The sequence below is a fragment of the Crotalus tigris genome, unplaced genomic scaffold, assembly GCF_016545835.1.
Source record: "Crotalus tigris isolate CLP2741 ecotype Arizona unplaced genomic scaffold, ASM1654583v1 scf7180000024340.7048381, whole genome shotgun sequence".
In the NCBI taxonomy this organism is placed as follows: Eukaryota; Metazoa; Chordata; class Lepidosauria; order Squamata; family Viperidae; genus Crotalus; species Crotalus tigris.
Genome location: NW_024100510.1, coordinates 1,582,919 through 1,603,249, shown reverse-complemented (window position 1 = coordinate 1,603,249; position 20,331 = coordinate 1,582,919). Strand labels below are relative to the sequence as shown.

The following is a 20,331-nucleotide window of genomic DNA, read 5'->3' as shown; positions in this document are numbered from 1 at the left end:
ATGGAGGAATATGGGTGGGACATCCCCAGTGACAAAGCCCCTATCCGGATCATACAATCTGCCCTGGACGGGCTGGCCGCATATTGGGTGGTGAACTTGCACGACTCCAATGCCCCAGAGCTCAATGACTTCAACTGTTTCATGTCCTCTCTGAGAAGGCAATTTGAGGACCCCCTGACTGATCGCAAAGCCCGCGAAAGGATAAAAACGATGAGGCAAGGCAAATGCCCGGTAGCCAAATATACGCAAGAATTCCGAGCCATTGCCAGCAAACTGAACTAGCCAGAAGACATCCACTTTAGCCATTTCAAAGATGGATTAAATTATGACCTATATGATGCTTGCCTGCCCCAAGGGGACCCACACCAACATGAGGACTGGTACATCTTGGCAGAGGAAGCAGAGAAGAGGCACTGCTGAGGAAAACAATGGAGCCGCTCACCGCCTGAGTTGACACGCAAACCAGTAAAACCATCGGCTACGGCCAAGAAGCAAATGGGGTGTTTCAAGTGCGGAAGAGAAGGGCATCAGACTGTAGAATGTCACTCAAAAGCCCCCCAGCACAACCCAGACAGATCACCGGCCAGCCAATCCGGAAAGTCTCCAGTTAAGCCAAAAGAACCTGCCATGAGAATGATGGAGGCTGTGGAATCCCCCACATCTGCTCATCAGGGGGAAAGAACTCCAGCCTACACCACAGGGCCAGTGGACGCCTCAGATGACAGCTCAGAGGGCGAACCCCTGGTAAGTGGACGGATCGCACCCATCCTCAAGACAGTGACTATATTAATTCCCCCCATGCCCGAAGCCGTGAAGGTGAAAGCCTTAATAGACTCTGGCTGCACCCGCTGCCTCATTAGCCCGACACTAGTGGGGAATCTGGGCATTCCGTCGAGGAAACTGGAACAACCAATCTCATTTGGCCAGTTAGATGGGTCCATAGCAGGGGGGTTGCCAGCTACCCTAGCCACTTTACTAATATACCTCTCCCTGGGCAAACTTGAGGAAGACATAACATTTGTGGTGACCCCAGGCATGGAATGCCCAATGATCCTAGGGATTGAATGGTTAAAAAAAATGGAACTCCTGGGTGAATTGGAGGATGGCAGAAATCAAATTCCAGAAGGGGGACCCTATGGACTTAAAATCCCAAGGGGGGCTACCAGAATCAAGAACAGAAAAAGCATCCATGGGAGAGGAAAAGGGACTAACAGAAATACCAGAGGAATACAGAGACCTTGCTGAGGTTTTCAGTGAGGAGAGGGCAGATGAGCTCCCCCCCCCCACCGACCCACAGACTGTGCCATTGAATTCAAGCCTGGGGCAAAACTCCCAAAGCCCAGATTATATTCCATGAGCCCAAAGGAGAAGGAGGAAATGGAAAGATTCATAAAGAAAAACCTAGAAAGGGGGTTCATTGAGCCAGCCAAGCTTAAAGTGGCATTCCTGGTCCTCTTTAGAGAGAAGAAGGATGTCTCTTTATTCTTATGCGTGGATTATAGGGCCCTGAATACAATCAGTGAAAGCAACCTATACCCTCTGCCCTCATGAAGGACATGTTGTCACACCTCTGGAAAGGGAAAATATTTTCTAAACTAGACCTAAGGGAAGCTTACTGTCGCGTGAGAATTAAGGAAGGGGATGAATGGAAGACTGCATTAAACTGCCCCATGGGGTGCTACCAATTAAAAGTCTTGCCATTTGGATTACAAGGGGACCCCACAGCATTTATGCAATTAATCAATGATGTTCTAAGGGACCACCTATTTAAGGGGGTCCTGGTTTACTTAGACGACATTCTTATCTTCATCGAAACAAAAGAGGAAAATGTCAACCTAGTCAGAGCAGTTTTAAAGAAACTGCAAGCCGCCCACCTATATGCCAAACTCTCGAAAAGCGAATTCCATCAGGAAAGGATAGACTATCTAGGTTATCGCATATCTCCACAGGGCATTGAAATGGACCCAAGGTCAGAGCAGTATTAGAATGGGCACCATCCCGCACAAGAAAGCAACTACAAAGTTTCCTGGGCTTCACAAATTTTTACTGCCAATTCATCCCCTCATTTGCCCAGATAGCCCTGCCCCTCACGAAGTTACTAAAAATGAAGGGAGCATCCTCAGTAAAACCTAGCCAGCCACTAACATGGACAATGGAGTGCCAAGCAGCGTTTGAGAGATTAAAGAGACTTTTTTCTGCCAAACCAGTACTAAGACACCCAGACATGGATAAGCCCTTCATAATACGGGTGGATGCAAGTGATGTGGCAGTGGGGGCTGTACTATTACAAGAAAACGATGAAGGGGTATTGCAACCCTGTGCATATACATCCAAGAAACTCACGGAAACGGAACAGCGCTGGCCGGTATGGGAGAAAGAGGCATACAGGATACATTACTCACGTGGCGCCAGTTCCTTGAAGGCAACAAAATTCCCTTCCAGGTGTGGACTGACCACAAAAATTTGGAAGCCCTGAAAACGTCCAGGAAACTCAATCCCAAACAAGCCCGCTGGTCCCAGCATTTTCACCAGTTCCAATTTAAGCTCAAACATTTACCAGGAAGAAAGAACTTCCTGGCAGATGCACTATATCGCATGCCTCAATATAACGAACCACAGACTCTAGACCAATAATGGCAGAGTCACAACTGGCAGCACCAGTAACCACAAGAACCCAAGCCAAATTAAAACCACAACTGGACAGCCAAACTGGAATTGAATTCAGAAAAAGTTTGGAAACAGATGAATGGTTCCAGAAAAACAAAAATGTGTGCACAATGAGAGATGGGTGGCCTTGGGTAGGGGAAAAGTTATATATACCAACAACCCAAAGAATCACTTTCATGCAGCTTTGCCATGATACAAAATCAGCAGGGCATTTTGGATTTGTAAAAACTTTACACTTAATTAAACGGCAATTTTGGTGGCCATCAATAAAAAAGGACATAGAAAGTTATGTTGCCAGCTGCCCAACATGTGCATCTGCAAAGAGGTTGCAAGGGAAATCGCCAGGGCTATTACAACCAGTGGCAAATCCCTCAGCCCAACTCATCATCATCTGATAGGGGAGTGTAATTTACGTCTGCATTTTGGAAGGAATTTTTATCTCTCTTAGGGACCACTCAGGGACTGATATCTAGCCATCATCCACAAGGGGATGGACAAACAGAACGGTGTCACTCAGTATTTGAGCAATATTTAAGATATTTTCTTAGTTTCCTGCAGTCCGATTAGGCAGACTTACTCCCGTTCGCAGAAGTTGCCTACAATAATTCAGTCCACTCCAGCACAAGTTACACTCCTTTTCAAATAGCCACTGGTCAAATTTCAACTCCATTCCAGAATTAACCCTAAAGGAACCGGCGATCCCATCACTGAAAGAATGGATAGAACAATTACAAAACACCTGGCCAATAGTTAGAAAAGCACTAGATGAAGCTAGGCAGGCATACAAAGCACAAGACGATAAAAAAAGGGTTGAGCCTACACCATTCATTATAGGAGAAATGGTGTACTTATCTACAAAATACCTAAAGTCCCTACAACCCTGTAAAAAACTTGGACCAAAATATATAGGGCCTTTTCCAATTAAAAGAATCATAAACACAGTAACAGTAGAATTAGAATTACCCAAAAATCTCAGGCAAATACACCTAATTTTTCATTGCAGCTTGCTGAAAAGAGACCATCAGTCATTGTTACGGCCAAAAATCCCTCCACCTCCAATCATGGTGGAGGGTGAACAACACTTTGAAATAAAGGAAATCCTAGACTCTAGGAGATATCATGGAGCGACTCAGTACCTAGTTGCCTGGAAACACTTCCCTGCCTCACAAAACGAGTGGGTCCATAAACGTCATATCAGAGCCCCAAAGCTGTTAAAGAAGTTTCATACAGAGTATCCTAACAAGCCAGACTAACTTTTATACCTGTTTTGTTTTCTTTATAGGTGGATCTCTCTTATTTTTAAGGGGGGGGGCAGGATGTCAGAATCCAGTTATATTTCCTTTCTATCTATCTTTTCTGATATAAAACCAATTCTTACCCTCTCCTGGATCCTGCCATACTCCTAAGGGGGAGGGGGTATGCATGCGGGCTTTATTACGTTCACTTGCTCTATTCACTACAAAGTAACCTTTTGTTTATTTGCTTTCAGGTATGCTAACCATCACAATGTAACCATTTGCCTTTTATCCTATGCCCCTCTGAACTTCTCCTACTTACTGGCCAGCTAGAAAAAAAGGTGTGTGTGTGTGTGTGTGTGTGTGTGTGTGTGTGTGTGTGTGTGTGTGTGAAAAGATACAGCCTCCGGATCTGGTTTATTTATCTGTCATCAAAATAAGGTGTGAAGAGCTGTTGAATGATCATGCACAGTGGAACCAGATTGATGTTATCTTTCCTGGATTTAACACCTAGAAATCTGCTGGTTTGAATCACCCAGAAGAACTGTGGGGTGGGGGTTACTTAGGAGATTTTAAAACATCGATTTGTAAGGAAATCCCTCAGATCCTGTCTAGCGTGCCTGCTATCAATTTCTCTTGATAAAAGTTCCTGTTGGAAGAGACCGTTTCCAAGAGTTCTGCTTTCTTAAGATGTGGATTGAAGTGGTTTCTTACACTCTCTCCCCCCTCTCTTTCTCTCTCTTTCTCCCTCTCTCTCTGTTTCCTCTCCCTCCCTCCCTCTCTCTTTCCTCTCTCTCTTTTTCCTCTCCCTCTCCTCTCACTCTTTCTCACTCTCTCTCTTTCCTCTCTCCCCCCCTCTCTCCCTCTCTCCAATCTTCTGCTCACCTGGCCAACTGGCCTCACACTGTTCTCCAACAGGCTGACACACATTCTTATTGGGCTGGCTCTCTCCTGCCCTTGGTCTGCCAGTCCTCTTCCCCCACTAAGTAAGTAAAAGTGTGTGTGTGTGTGTGTGTGTGTGTGTGTGTGAGAGAGAGAGAGAGAGAGAGAGAGAGAGAGAGAGAGAGAGAGAGAGGGAGGGAGGGAGAGGGAGAGAGAGCTGCTGCTTCCTGCTTTCTGTGGAGATGCAGCAAGGGCAAGGAGCCTGCCCAATAAGCTTGTCAGCTTGTTGGAGAACAGCATGAAGCCAGCTGGTCAGGCGAGCAGAAGATCTCTCTCTCTCTGCAAATGCCAGAGGAGGACTGGGAGCCAGAGTAGAAAGCTGAAAGAGCCACATAGAGCTCCAGAGCTGTGGATTGCCGACACGCAGTCTAGTTAATAATACAGTATCCCTTTTAATAAATCAAAGCCCATTATATATATAGATTGTCTGAGTTAATCAATAAATCAAACATATTCATAATATTTTTTTCCTTTTGGGTCTAATTTTTAAGTATTAAACAAATAGCATCCTTATTTTTGACTAATTTCCAAATATTTTAAATTTAGTGACCAAAATTTCCCCTATCTCAACTTCTCTCTTTGACTCTCTAATTAGTAATATGCAATCCCCTCTAATAAATCAAAACCCCAATTTTCTTCAGCCTTATTCTGGCTTTCTTTCTTTGCCAACTAGCCTTTCATGTCAACATTTTTAAATCATCAAATAGAACTCCCTCTATTATTATTATACATATTGTTTGGAATAAGAGATAGAATTTATTTGTCATTTTTTGGAAGGGCTAGCCCATTTGTATTCCTTAAATCATCTCCCTATTATTCCAAATCCCCATAATTGTCCTGGCATATTTATCTTCCATTCAGTCTGTTCTTCTTCTTGCTCCTCAAATTTCTTCTGTTTTATATAGAAAGTCTTTTCCATTTTCAGTATTGTCAGTCCCTTTTCTGGATATTCCATTGACTCTGTTTGTTGGTCAATTGAGTCCTCTGTCTTAGTATTTGATTGTTCTACTTCTTCTGTTACCTTCTGCATTGTTAGTTCTTTAGTTGTAGTCAGAATTTGGGTTTGTATATAGAAGGTGGCATCTTGTTCTTTTCTGTAACATCTTATTTTTTCACAAGCTGAAATAATGGTTTCATGTATTGCTTTCAACATGGAAAGAATCTTTTCCTGGTCTTCATCCATCTCTTTCACATATTTATAAATAGTCTTTATAGTAGAAATCATTTGTTAAACAAGATTTTATAGGTATTTCATCATCTCATATAGTAGCCAATATTCTTCAAATAAAGAGATAGGAAGGCAATTCCCCACAAAGAACTCTGAAAGTCAGTAAAGGTTTACATTCACAGTTCAAGTAGGTCAATTATGCTGCCCAGCTGTTCTCTTACAGCTGAGTTTCTCATAGGTGGTACCAAGGTCAGAAGAGTCTTATCTAAGGTCTGGGCTTTGAGCCAAAACTCTTTTAGGAAATAACAAATTGTAATACCAGACTTTGCCACAAGATGTCACTGATGACATTTAAAGTTTTTTAAGTCCAAAATTTTTATAATACTTTTCCCAATTTTATTTCTTTTTTGTAGATAAGAGAATAAGCTGGAGCTTTTGCTAGCAAAGGGTGGGGGGAGGTTGTGAGCGAAGGGTGAGAGAAAAAGGGAAAGTGAGGGGGAGAATGGAAAAAGAAAAGAAATGACATTGACTTCTGAGTTCCACTGTTGCAGTAGGAAGGAAGCATTAACATTAAATCTCAACTTTTTACTTTTCCATAATATTATAAACTAGCCATTTCTATAACAACAAATAAATCTAACCAGTAAAGCCGAAAATCCCCCCCCCTTTTTTTAGTCATCAAGTTTTTGACACCTTGCTAATACCTTGGTGGTATTCGAATATTGTCATGTCCTAAAAGTGGTACAATCTGTGAAAAGGTTGAAAAGCCCTGTTCTAGAGTGTTATAATCCATGAAACTAATGTGCCAGTTCAAGTAATGTATTCTATTCTGGATAGAGAAGAGATGTCTAGACTCCTAGTCAGGATGCAAGACAAAATGCTGGAAAATAAAACTTATCTATCCAAAATGTTTGGTTCAAGTGAGCATGCTGCAAATCCCCTCTTTTCTGAATGTCAAGGGTGGAGACACCAAGGCAGGCCTTCTTTGAGAAAGCCACCTATCTTCGGACATCAGGCTGGCATGAACCCTTCCATGCCATGTTAGAAGAACATCACAACAGGATTCCTCCGAAGCCAAAGGTAAAGGGGTGCCACTTCATTGAAAGCAGCGCCGAATAGACTTTGAAAGCGATTTATGTACAAACATCTAATTGCCAAAGTATATAAATCTTTATTAAAAATAAATCTGGAGGCGACTTCCGGTGGTTCCAGCGGATGACGAATGGCGGCGTTTTACAAAGCCGCCCGTTCCTGGTGCGTGTAAAAGCCACGGGACTTTGACAATCAGCTGTCCCGCGGCTTGAATCTCCTCCCTGGGAAAAAGGGAGGAGGAGAGCTCTCAGGTAGAGGTAAGAGCTCCCCTGGATTCCTGTTATTTTGGGGATCGGAGGGTAGAGCTCCCTCGGAGCCTGAGCAACTCCGCGTTCCAGGGAGACTTCATTCCGAAGTTTTTGGGATGAAGCAAGTTGCCGCTTCCACATCTGCTTTTTTTTTCCAGCTGCTTGTGAGTATTTGAAAGCAGACGGAGCAGACCAGGAGAGACTGTGCTTAAGTTTGATGGTGCCTTTAACTTCAGCAAGTTTCCTCTTCCTTTTCTTTTGTTCACTTTCCCTTTAGAAGAAAGGGAAAGTGAAAACTAAAATGGCGATCGTCTTTCTTGCCTGATTTGCATTACAGAGTAAAACCTGGATACAGATTAACTCTTTAAATACAGAAGTAAGAATTTGGCTTTTATTCTTTCCTCTTTTTTTCTCTATTTTTTTTTCTCTTTTTTTTAAGAACACTTAAAAGAACTGTGCCCTTTTTTTTTTTCAATAAGAATCTTTCTTCTTGGAACTTAAGAAAATGGCTTCAAAACGTCTGCCTCCCGCCCCTAAGGTTCCTATTTCTTCTCCAATGCCTCAGCCTGCATCTCAGAAACCAAAATCACCTCCACCTTCTCCTCCTCCTCCTGCAATTTCTCTTAATGATTTACAAGATGCTTTAAAACAGCATGCCTTGGATATTAAGGAGGAGGTAAAAGATCTTATAATTGCAGAGAGGGCTAATACAGAAGAATTATTGGAGAAAAAGAATAAACAAGTAAGAGACCATATCCTTCTGGCCTTTCAGGGCCTAGCCCTGCACATAGAAAGGATTGATGACCAGATGGAAAAGATTACTGAAAATGCATCAAGGATGGAATTTAGAATGCAGGAGGTAGAGAACAAGATAGAAATTACACAGGATGAACAAATCATTTCACAATATAGGGAGATGGAACACGCATTGCGTATCAGAGGCCTGAGGGAGAACCCTCAGGAAGACTTAAAGATGCTTATTGTGAAAGATATTGCTCCTAATATTGGTTGGCGGCCTGAAATAATTGAGAATGAGATAGAAAAAATTTTTAGAGTTAATTCACGGGTTGCTAGACAGAGAAATCTACCAAGAGATGTGGTTATTTATTTTTCTAGAAGATCTATCCGTAATGAAATTATACAGGCTTTTTACAAACAAAAGTTTCAAATTGCTGATCAAGACGTGATAATTTTAAAAGAGATACCTCCAAAAAGTTTAAGAGCCAGAAAAGATTTTACTTTCTTGTCTGATGAGTTGAAACATCGTCAAATTCAGTTCAGATGGGAGATTCCAAGAGGAATAATAGTAAATTATGAAGGGATACGTCACAGATTAACTACTGTTTCCAAAGCAAGAGATTTTTATCAGTCTATCTTAAAAGCAAGATTGTCACCACCTCCACAAATAAGGATGACGGAAGAGTCTCTTATGGCAGGAGCCTCATCAATGATGGTTATGGAACAAGCTGCACCGAATTCTGACATAAAAGAGCAAAGGATGACATGAGCTGCCCATAAACGTAAAGAAAAAGAGCAGTTGCAGAAGAGTGGTGAAAGTTTGGTTGTTACAGAGCCTGTGGGAGGGGCAAGACCAAAAAGATCTTCGACAGCAGATCTGCAGGCCATGCTCCAGAGGCTCCAGGCCGGTGGGGATGGTCAGGTTCCTGACCTGGAATGTTAATGGCTTAAACGTGCCCCAGAAACGAAGAAAGATTTTTCATTATTTGAAACAACATAATAATGATTTGATATGTTTGCAGGAGACTCATATAACTTTAAAGGATTCTAAATTTTTGATGAATTCCTGTCTGGGCACATATTTTACTGCTCCAGCCCCTGGGAAAAAAGGGGGAGTGGTAATTTATGTGAAGAAAACTTTTTCAGCTAAACTAATTGAGGCTGATTCTGAAGGAAGATATCTTTTTGTGGAATTATTATTACAAGGCCGAAAGGTTCTTATTGTTGGACTATATGCTCCCAATCAACAACAGAAACAATTTTATAAGTTGCTGCATGGCAAGATATCTCAGTTGGATTATAAATCGGTAATTTTGATGGGTGACTGGAATGGGGTTTTAGACCCAACTATAGACAAAAGAAGTTCCTCTAAAACTTTTATTCAAACTAAATTACCTATGACTTTCTTTGATTTGAAGGAAGAATTGGAGCTTATTGATATTTGGCGAGAAAGGAATACAAGTGATAGAGACTTTACCTTTTATTCTGATAGACACCAGTCATTTTCAAGGATTGATTTTTTTTTGATTACTAGTGACTTCCTCCCTAGAGTGAGGAAGGTGAAAATTTTTCCTAGAACATTGTCAGATCATAGTCCGGTGTGGATGGAGTTATATTCGGAAGACGGGAATAGAAGATCCTGGAGATTGAATGAGAACTTATTTAATCGGGAGGAGTTCGTACAAAAGTGTAAAGAACATTTAAAGGACTTTTTTACTATAAATATGAATAAGGGAACATCGATGTCTATGGTGTGGGACGCTAGTAAAGCATATATGAGGGGAATTTTGATTCAATTGAATAAAGTTTTTAGGGAAAAAGGGTCACAAAGACGTAGAGAAATAGAAGAAGAGATCAAATCAAAAGAACAAGAGTTGGTTCTTAACCCTACTGATAATAATTTAAAGGTATCTATAAAGATGCTTAAGGAACAATTTAACATGTTGATGGCAGATCAGGTGGCTACCAATCTGTCGTATATGAGACATAATACTTTTTGCAATGCGAATAAGCCTGGGAGGTGGTTGGCTTATCAGTTACGAAAGAAACAGAAAGCTAGAATTATAGAGAAAGTAAAATATAAAGGTACTGAGGTTTTTCAGCAAGATTTGATTAAAAAAAGCTTTTTGGACTTTTACACAAAATTATATTCAAGTGATAATATAAGGGGTTTGGATATAGATAAATATTTACAATCAGTACATTTTCCTAGACTTTCAGAGGAACAACAAAATGGGATGAATAGTTTAATTACTGTGGAGGAAATTGGCTTAGCTATTAAGCAGTTAAAGGTTGGAAAGTCTCCTGGAACAGATGGACTGACTTCTAGGTATTATAAGATTTTATCTGAAGAAATGATAGAGCCACTAAAGGAACTCTTTAATAGTATTTTGTTGGGTATGCAAGTTCCTCCTTCTTGGAAAAGAGCTTTTATATCACTGATTCCGAAGGAAGATCAGGATCTTACAGAGCCTAAGAATTATAGGCCAATTTCATTATTGAATGTTGATTATAAGATCTTTACAAAAATTTTGGCAAATAGATTAATGCAGGTTATGAAAGACTTGATTCATAGTGATCAAGCAGGATTTATAACAGGGAGATATATGAAACATAATGTTAGACAAATTATTAACTTAATTGAGTACTTGGATAAGAATAATCAGATTCCTGTGGCTTTTATCTTTTTGGACGCTGAAAAAGCTTTTGATCAATTGGACTGGCAATTTTTATTTTCTTTGGTAGAGAAAATGAATTTTGGGGATAATTTTTTACATGCACTTAAAGCTATATATCAGCAGCAATCTGCACAAATTGTTGTAAATGGGGGATTGACTGAGAATTTCAATATTCAAAAAGGGACAAGACAAGGATGTCCATTATCCCCATTGTTATTTGTTTTAACATTGGAAATTTTATTGATTCAGATTCGGGAATCGAAGTTAGTTAAGGGTGTAAAGATAAGGAAGAATGAGTATAAATTGCGGGCATTTGCGGATGATTTGGTTTTAATTTTGGAACAGCCGAATCAGGCGATTGATGGTTTATTAGAACTTATAACACAGTATGGGAATGTTTCTGGTTTTAAAGTTAATAATTATAAGACTAAGATATTATCTAAGAATATGTCAGTTAAAGAAAGGGAAAGTTTGATTAAAGCCACAGGTTTTCAGATGGTAAAAAAGGTTAAATACTTGGGAGTATATCTAACTGCTTCAAATGGAAAATTGTACAAGAACAATTATGAACCACTATGGGCAAAAGTCCAAAAGGATTTAATAGATTGGAAAAAATTGCAATTGTCATTGTTGGGGAGAATTTCAGCTGTAAAAATGAATGTTCTACCAAAGTTTCTTTTTTTGTTTCAGATGATACCTATTCTTAAAAAAGAGGCAAATTTGGAGGAATGGCAAAAGGGTATCAATAATTTTATATGGGCCGGGAAGAAACCAAGGGTTAAATTTAAGATATTACAGGATGCTCGAGAAAGAGGGGGACTTAAGGCACCCAATTTGAAATTATATTATGATGCAGCCGCCCTAACTTGGTTAAGTGATTGGCTTAATTTAACAAATATGGATATTCTTTTTTTGGAAGGTTGGGATTTAATATATGGTTGGCATGCATATTTAATTTTTAATAAGAAAGTTGATCGGACTTTTAAATCACATATTTTGAGGAATGCCTTACTTCGTGTTTGGAAGAAGTATTATTATAGATTAAATTATAAAATACCTATCTGGGGGATTCCCAGACATGCAATTGAGGGAACCTCTAAGGGGACAAATTTTGATAAAATTTCATATAAAGAATTGTTAATTTGTTCTGGTTCGAATTGGCATTTGAAATCCCTAGATGTATTAAGGCAGCAAAATATTCTACAGTCATGGTTTCAATATTTACAAATAATGGATAGATGGACTGTAGACAAGAAAGAGGGAATAACACTAGAAGATAGACAATTGGTTATTCAGATTAAAAACCAAGGTCCGGCTCATATAAAAAGAATATATAATGTTTTATTAGAGTTAGATTCGGAAACAGAATTGGTTAAAGATTGTATGATTAAATGGGCTCAGAATATACAGGAGCCGATCTCATTGGATTTATGGGAGATAATTTGGATAAGAAATGTTAAATTTACACAAGCTCAAAATTTGAGAGAAAATTTTTATAAAATGTTTTATAGATGGCATTTAGATCCTAAAAAATTATCTTGTATGTATTCCAACATACAGCCCAAATGTTGGAGATGTGGCAATAATGATGCGACATACTTTCATATTTGGTGGAATTGTAAAAAAGTAAAGGCTTTTTGGATTATGATTTGGTGGAACATTCAAAAGATTTTTAGAAAGAAGATAAAGTTTACTCCTCAACTATTTTTACTTGGTATTTTTGTTGACTTAAATGAAAAAGAAACTACTTTGATGTTGAATTTATTAACTGCAGCAAGGTTACTAGTAGTTCTATATTGGAAGAAAGATTCTTTGCCTACTTTAGAAGAATGGATATTTAAAGTATCTAGTTTTGCAGAAATGGCAAAAATTTCTGCTTATTTAAAGGATCATACACAAGAAAGATATATTACTGTATGGGGAAGGTGGATAGATTATATTCAGAAAAAATATGGAATTAAAAAGTTTTATTTATTTTATGAATGAATATCAAATATTATAGAGAATTGTTTTATAAGTTATGGAGTTAAAGGTTAATTATGATATTTTTTTTCTTTCTCTTTTTTTTCTTTTTTTTTAATTATTATAATTTTCTTTTTCTTTTTTTTTCTTAACCCTGTATTCTGCTCTGGGAAGTGAAGGGAGGAGGGGTGGGGGTGGGAGGGAGGGTAAGGGGGGGTTCTCTATTTTAAAATTTTATTGTATTTTTATAAATGATTGTATGTTTTTAAAAAAATAAAAATTTTCAAGATAAAAAAAAAAAAATCTGGAGGATAAATAAGTTAAAGAGTGTATGATTAAATGGATATAATATCACACACAATCAATGGGAAAATATGTGGATTAATGAATTTAAATTTTCATTGAATTACAATTTTAAAGTTTTTTTTTAATAAAAGGATATGTCATTAATATTTTTAACTCTTGAAAAATTGTCAGGGTGGATAAAAGAATATGAAATAAGTGTTGGAAATTGTAATAAATGTGACAATACCTTTTATTACTATCCGTGGACATGTGACTACCAAGAATTATTGGGTTCAGATATGTTGTTTGATTCAGAAAATATTAAAAATGGATATAAAATTAAAACTAGAAGTTTTTCTTTTATTGTGAATTAGCACATCGGAAGTAAAGATGGGATTTTGTTTCTATATATGACAACAATGGTGAAACTTTTATATTCACAATGATGGACAATGCATAAATTCCCACAACTGAAGAGTGGATTTTGAAATTAACAAAACTGACAGAGATGATGAAATTTTGATAAAAGATAAAAAAATTTCTAGTTTTGTTTCTATTTGGAGATCACTTTTGGACTTCTTGCTTGAGAAAGATAAAAATGAAGTTTTAATTTTAGGATTTTACAATTAGATTTGTTATGATTACAGAAATATTGTATATTTTTATTCTTGCTAATAGATATCTTTAGTGTACTTTTATGCTTATGTTTAATCATAGAATAAGAGTTTTTTGGTTATATAATCATAATATTATTTTGATTGTTTAATCTTTATATTTTATATGATTATTTTGTGTTTTTGTTTTAACTTAGAGTGCTTTACTATATATTTTGTATCTGTACTGAAGAAAGTCAAAAGATTGTTGATTTTTTGGTCACTTTTTAACTTTTTCCATTTTTTATCCGCTCTCCTCCATTTTTGTTGTTCTGTATTTTATATATTTTTTGAAATTCATATATTTTTCAAACAGGAGAGCAGGTAGAGGTGCACTTCCAATGTTATAAATATAAAATTCAGATAGGATTAGGAGAGTGTTATTTGAGTGTCATAAACAGAGACTCCAGAATTTACAGTTAAGCAAACAGTTCAGAATTAGCATTTAAAAAGTGACGTGTAAAAATTAATTGCATTTTCCATTTTTTACTCCCCAAAACAACTGATGCATCATTTTGTGGCAACGTGTAAAACAGAAAATGTTAGTTCTTTCCTCAAAGGTGACTGGGAGGAGGTACTTCATGCAGAAAGCTCATGTAAAATTAGAACAGAGGCAATGCTAAACTCTGACATCATCTTGCACACAGGGGTCAGCAGAAACAACCATTTGCTGTTTGAGCAAATCTGCTTTTCATTTACAGTTTGGGTTAGTGAATGAGGAGGCCTTGATTGTAATATTAGAGACAATCCCGTTTTGAGTTTCTTCCACCAAAAGGCAGTTCAGTTCTTCACTGAGCCTACCCAGTTGGAGGGATTTGTCTTAAAAAAAAAAAAAAACCCTACTGTTTAGAATCCCAGCTTCCTCTCCTTCACTGTGGAGAAAAGCACCAGGGGGAACCAGGGACGTTTAGCAAAACGAGAAGATGAGTTTAATGTGCAGATAATTCCTTCAATAAGGTCCTGGAATTCTTAATTCTACATTTACTCAGGGGTAAGTACTTTGTTTTTTTTATTGTAGAAAGGATTTTTATTTGAGAATCTCTGTCAATTCTATGGTTATTATCTAGATGGAGCACACTGAAGTAGTAGGAGCAACCGGGAGAGAGTGCCTGGGGGGGGGGGAGGCAAACAGTTCAATCTGTTGAGTTGACAGAAGGCAGTCAACTTCAACCCAGTCTTAATGGGTACTAAAGATTAGCTGATAGTTAATTGTTGTGGGGGGGGGGAAGGTGCTCATTGGAGACTTTATGGTTTGAGGAGAGAGGGAGGGGGACAGAAAAAATCCTTACATCTGCATCGAAATGTACCTCTTTTCTCCTGTTTCTGAATGTATTGATTTGGGTCTTCTCTCTTATAACTTTATTCTCTGTTTTAAGGGGTCAATTCTGTTTGTGGTGAAGTTTCTATTACTGTCCTTTCTATTACTGTCCTTTCAAGAGAAAGCCATAATATTTCTTAATTTTGCTAGCTGCCGTGCTTTGAAAAGTTCTGTTTGAATGATGGGGAGTGGGCAGAAAGCGAGGGTGTGAGCTGATGAGAAATGGTAGAATTGACTCCAGAGATACAGCAAATAAATCTAGAGATGGCTGAGTTAAATTAATCTTTTGTATTCTCCTTGTATTTTTTCTAAATGACTGGGACTAAAAGGAGTGAAGGGAGATGATTCTCAGAAAGGACAGTACCAGATTCAGTACTGAAAAGATCCTGTAAACAAGTTTGTAGCTTGATACCTCAGAAAATGGCACACTCCATTTTTTTCAGGAAAGCTATTAAATCTTGAAACAAAGCTGCACTCTCCCCCAATTTTTTGTTGGAGGAGAAAATACAGGAGGTATGCAGATGGAATAAACATAGTATAAACTAAAGTGAAACGATGTCTTGCCTTTCTGGGAAAGATTGCTCAGTTTCAATCAGGGAGAGTGGGGAAATGCAAAGTTGAACATGTATCCAGGTATTAATTTGGTCTCTGTAGACTGTTTTCTGAGTATTGGGCAGCCACCTGGGCAGATGAACACCATTTATCTTCCTGCACACCTTTTTTTACTCTGATGACCCACCCCCATATGCTTCCAGTTGAACCACAAATAAATGTTTATTTCAAAGGGTAGATACTTATAAACATAGCCAGTGTCCATCTTAAACAATCACAGTCTCACAATGGGCTGCTGAGAAAAGAATTCCTATGCAAGTCTTTCATGTCATACAGCAATGTACCTCTTTTGTTGCAAAATGAATTGAAGAGACCAGGCAGCTCTGCAGGGGTTAATAAATAAAGACTTCCAAGATGAGCAGGAGGAAGAAACTGATACAGTCTGCAAGATCAACAGTATGGATTCTTGTTTCTCTGGTGAAGTAATTCAAGTTGAAAAGTTAAATTAAGCAAATTGGTATCTTTGGAAATAGTTGCAATTATACTGAAAGGAATCTGAAATGTGGCTTTCAAAGGCGCTATTCTAGATCAATTTCTGCATTATCATTCTTGTTAAGAATGCTTAATGTTTCAAGTAAAGCAGCAGAGAGTTTTACATTTTATTATTTATAAAGGATTTAAAACTTCCAGGAAGTTGAACTAAATTTACATTCTACAAAGCAGACATTTTTGAAAAGGACATGTTAGTAATTAAATGGCAAATCTTGAACTTGGAATGGGTGGGGAAGTAACAAAAAATATGTTCATATAGCTACATTTTTTAAAAAAGTGATGATTTAAATTTGGAATGTTTATTATTCTATGTCAAACATAAGTAACATTTAATGTGCAAATATAAGTAACCTTTAATTATTTGATAACAAACTCATTTATGTTTTTGTATGGGCCTAGATAGCTTTTACTTCTCTGCCAGCTTCAGCCCATTTTACAGGATGGAGATAATACTGTATGATCTAAATTGGCTGCTATGGGTGACTGAAACTATGTATTTAAAGCACAATATATAATGCTATGGACTACTGTAAGAGAGAGAAATTGACCCAGAAGATGTTAAGCAGAAAAGCGCTGTGCTAGCAAAACTATTTCATGGTTGCAAATTAACTGCTAGAGTGTTAAACAGAACTTTCCACAATAGACAATAACAGAACTGGGCAGTCATTCTTTTTTTTTTTTTTATTGAATTTTTTTCAAAAATTTTACAAATAAACATCCACCCCCCCCTCCCAAACCACCCCACCCTCCCCCCCCCCGACTTCCCAGAACTGAGTATAGGATTATTTAACAAATTTTAAAAAATAACGTATACAATTTATAAGATAATTAATAATAATAATAAAAATCATAATAATAATATATATAATAATAATATACGTAAAAAAAAAGGAAGAAGAAAAAAGGAAAAAAGAAAAGAGAGAGAGAAAGAAAAAAGAAAGAGGTAGGCGAAAAATAAAACATATATAGAAAAGTATATAAATAATAATACAGAAGAAGAAAGAAAGAAAGAAAAAAAAACAATCATTACAAGTTATAAAAAGGCTAAATAATATTTTTCCATATCTAAATTATGTTGTATAAAATTTATCCATTTTTCCCATACCGCAAAAAATTTCTCTTGAGATTGCTCCTTTAAAAAAGCCGAAATCTTTGCCATTTCTGCCAAATACGAAACTTTATAAAACCACTCTTGTAAAATAGGCAAGGATTCCTTCTTCCAATATTGTCCTATTAACAGCAGAACTGGGCAGTCATTCTTGATATGACAGTTTATGCTTACTATCTATCTTACTATCTTCCTATTCTACTTTACCCGTGACATGTTGGAAATTATATGGAATATGGTACTAGAAAATTCAATGCTCTCTGACATTTGTGATATGACAATTTCTGTGAGTATTTGGTAGAACTATGCAGCACTTTGGAATTAATTCAGAAAAGTTCTTCAAAGTGTGAGGAACCCTGAACAGACCATCCATTTGCAGCTCTTCAAAACAGCAGTGATTTTTCTACTGCTGGGTTTCTGCTTTCTGCAGCTGCCATGCAAACCCAAGAAAAGACCCAGCTACTTTCAAGAGTTACAAACAGATGCTGTTTTTGCATTCCTTTGCCCTCCAGAAGGTCTTTTGGAACTGAATCCTAAACATGGTGAGGCACTCAATAAAACATTCTAAATTAGATCCATTGAAACTTTAATTTGTTGATGTAATTTAATTGTTTTTATGTCCCTACATGACATTGTTAAATTGTTTTTATGTCCCTACTTGGCTTTCTGCTCTATTCTACTTTGTAAACAAGTCACCATTTGTGGTATAGAATTGTGGTGATGTTGGGGGGAGAACGTTGGTGAATGTGCTTCTTTTCTGTTAAACTTTATAGGTGATGTATGACACAACAATGGCCCATTTAGGAAGTAAGAAACAACAAAAGATGTTTTGCTTATAGGACCTAATGCCCCATCTACTTCTTTGCTCCTGCTATGATTCATAATTCAGCATAGTTCAGAGTCAGTGTTTTCATGATCTTGTACCAAGGATGGGGAACTGCCCTTGAGGACCTAATGCTTGCTCACAGATAGGCCGTCTGGCTTAGAAGACCTAGAACAAAATCTTCTGGCTTCCTCCCAAATTGTTTTCTCTGCTTCCTGTTTTCTGCTGCTCTGGTGTTAAACTTCTGTGGAGGATTTTTACTGTTGTTTAAAAGGAACCTGGCTGGCAGGATCAGTTATGATTTATCTATCACAAAGTATGGTCAAGAGTAAGAGAAACCATTTCTGTAGATGTTCTAGCAACTACTGCCAGAATTAAGAGAACAGAATAGAGTTGGAAGGGACCTTGGAGGTCTTCTAGTTTAACCCTCTGCTCAAGAAAGAGACCCTAGACCAGTGTTATTGAACCTATGGCATGGGTGCCAGAGGCGGCACTCGTAGCCCTCTCTGTGAGCATGCTTGCCGTTGCCCCAGCCTTGCCTCTCCCTGTGACCCCCTCCTCACCATCAGCCCCCCTGGAGGAGAGTCACCCCCGAGTGTGGCCCACATGGAGCAGCACAGCCAAGGACATGGCAGCCAGGCAGTGAAGACAAGACTCTGCCCTCATGCCCCATCATGCACAGTTGATGTTACGGGGCGCAGGCAGAGGGCGTGGCCATGGCGCTGCTGGGCTGCCTGGGCAATCTGCGGCTGGCCCTGGAGGTGGTGAGTGGCCCTGTGGGCAGGTAGGGTGGGGGCGGAATGGCAGCAGGGCAGAGGATGGAGCAGGGGCGAGGCCAATTTTTGGGCACTTGGTCTCTAAAATGCCCTAGACCATTCCAGACAAGTCAATCTCTTTTTAGAACCCTCCAGTGATGGAGCACTTTCAATTTTAAAATTTCAAAATTTCAAATTTTTAAAGAGAGAATGTTGGAGTATAGAGGAAATAGTGTTTTTATGACAGTGAACAGAAACAGAAACAGAGGAAAGATGAACTTTTCCAAGAGGAGAGATGGATGGACATTATCTTGCCTTCTACTGTGAAGACAACACTATTCTCTCTAAAGCCAGGGTCCTGATATCACTCTGCTCAGAAAGGGAAGTGGGAAGGAGAACCCTTCAACTAGACTCTGTGCCTCCCTATTAGTTGGGGTGTCAATTACAATTATTTCTTTCTTTCTTTCTTTCTTTCTTTCTTTCTTTCTTTCTTTCTTTCTTTCTTTCTTTCTTTCTTTCTTTTCCATTTCTATTGTCATTCATCTAAATCCAGTTGACTCTGGGTGGCAAACAATACCACAATTAAAACCCTAAAAACACAAATTATACATATAGGCAAGAGAGAATTATCATGATTTCATAAAAATTAACAGTTCAAGTAGGTAATGTGATCCCTAACACTTTCAGGGTCCAAGGCTCATACATATAGCTAGGTCAGTGGTTCTCAACCTGTGGGTCGGGACCCCATTTGGGGTCGAATGACTATTTCATGGGGGTCGCCAAACAATGCAGTCCGCCATTTTTCCCCCCCTTTTCCTTAGCTGTGCTACTCCCTTTTATTCTATTGGCTTTTGAAAACCAATAGAATAGACTCTCTTGTCCAGGCTGTCTCTGCCCTGCTGAACCTGCCAAAAATCCCAGTCTGCAAACGGTGCTGCACCCGTTGAGTAGTCCTCGACTTACGACCGGTTGGGGGTCACGGCATTAAAAAGGTTGAGAACCACTGAGCTAGGTCTTTAGAGCAAGGGTGTCCAAATTTGGCAACTTTAAGACTTATTGGCTTCAACTCCCAGAATTCTTCAGTTAGCAATGCTGATTGGGAAATTCTGGGAGTTGAAATCCACAAGTTTTAAAGTTGTCAAATTTGGAGACCCTTGCTTTAGAGCATTATGAAAGGCTAATGGAGTTGGGATCATCCTCAGAGGAAAAATGTTCCAGAGGGAAGGGTTTACTGCTGGGGAGACAGCCTAATCCCTACCAGCTGATATTCCTTGATTGACAGGGCCCTCAGCACCCCCAATATACTCAACTGAATTGGAAGAAGATGGTTCCTTAAATAACCCAGTCCCAAGTTCCATCTTTGTGAGTAACATAACTGTATTACTAATCTGAATATCAGGGGAGAGGCTGTTAGAAAGGAGAGGAGCCATCGCTAAGGATGCCCCACAACAGTCCCTGTAGTTGCCATTCCTTTGATTATGGGATCCTCAACAATATTTTTCTTTCTGATTTCACTGGAGAGGCAGATTCAACCTGGAGATGGTAACTTCAAATA

General features: G+C 38.4%; 1 protein-coding gene across 12 annotated transcripts in view; it reads left to right on the top strand.

The window, feature by feature from the left end:
* Nucleotides 1–20,331, top strand: part of COL6A3 (collagen type VI alpha 3 chain) — a 233,859-nt gene that overhangs the window by 72,784 nt on the left and 140,744 nt on the right. For 7 of the 12 annotated variants that reach the window (XM_039326291.1, XM_039326295.1, XM_039326294.1 and 4 more), the window contains exon 1: nucleotides 14,249–14,659. The exons of 1 other annotated variant lie outside the window; for it this stretch is intronic. The gene's annotated coding sequence lies outside the window, so the exon portion shown is untranslated. Of the gene's footprint in view, nucleotides 1–14,247; nucleotides 14,660–20,331 lie in introns of those variants that run through there. 4 more of the 12 variants (XM_039326298.1, XM_039326297.1, XM_039326296.1 and 1 more) reach the window with 2 other exon arrangements.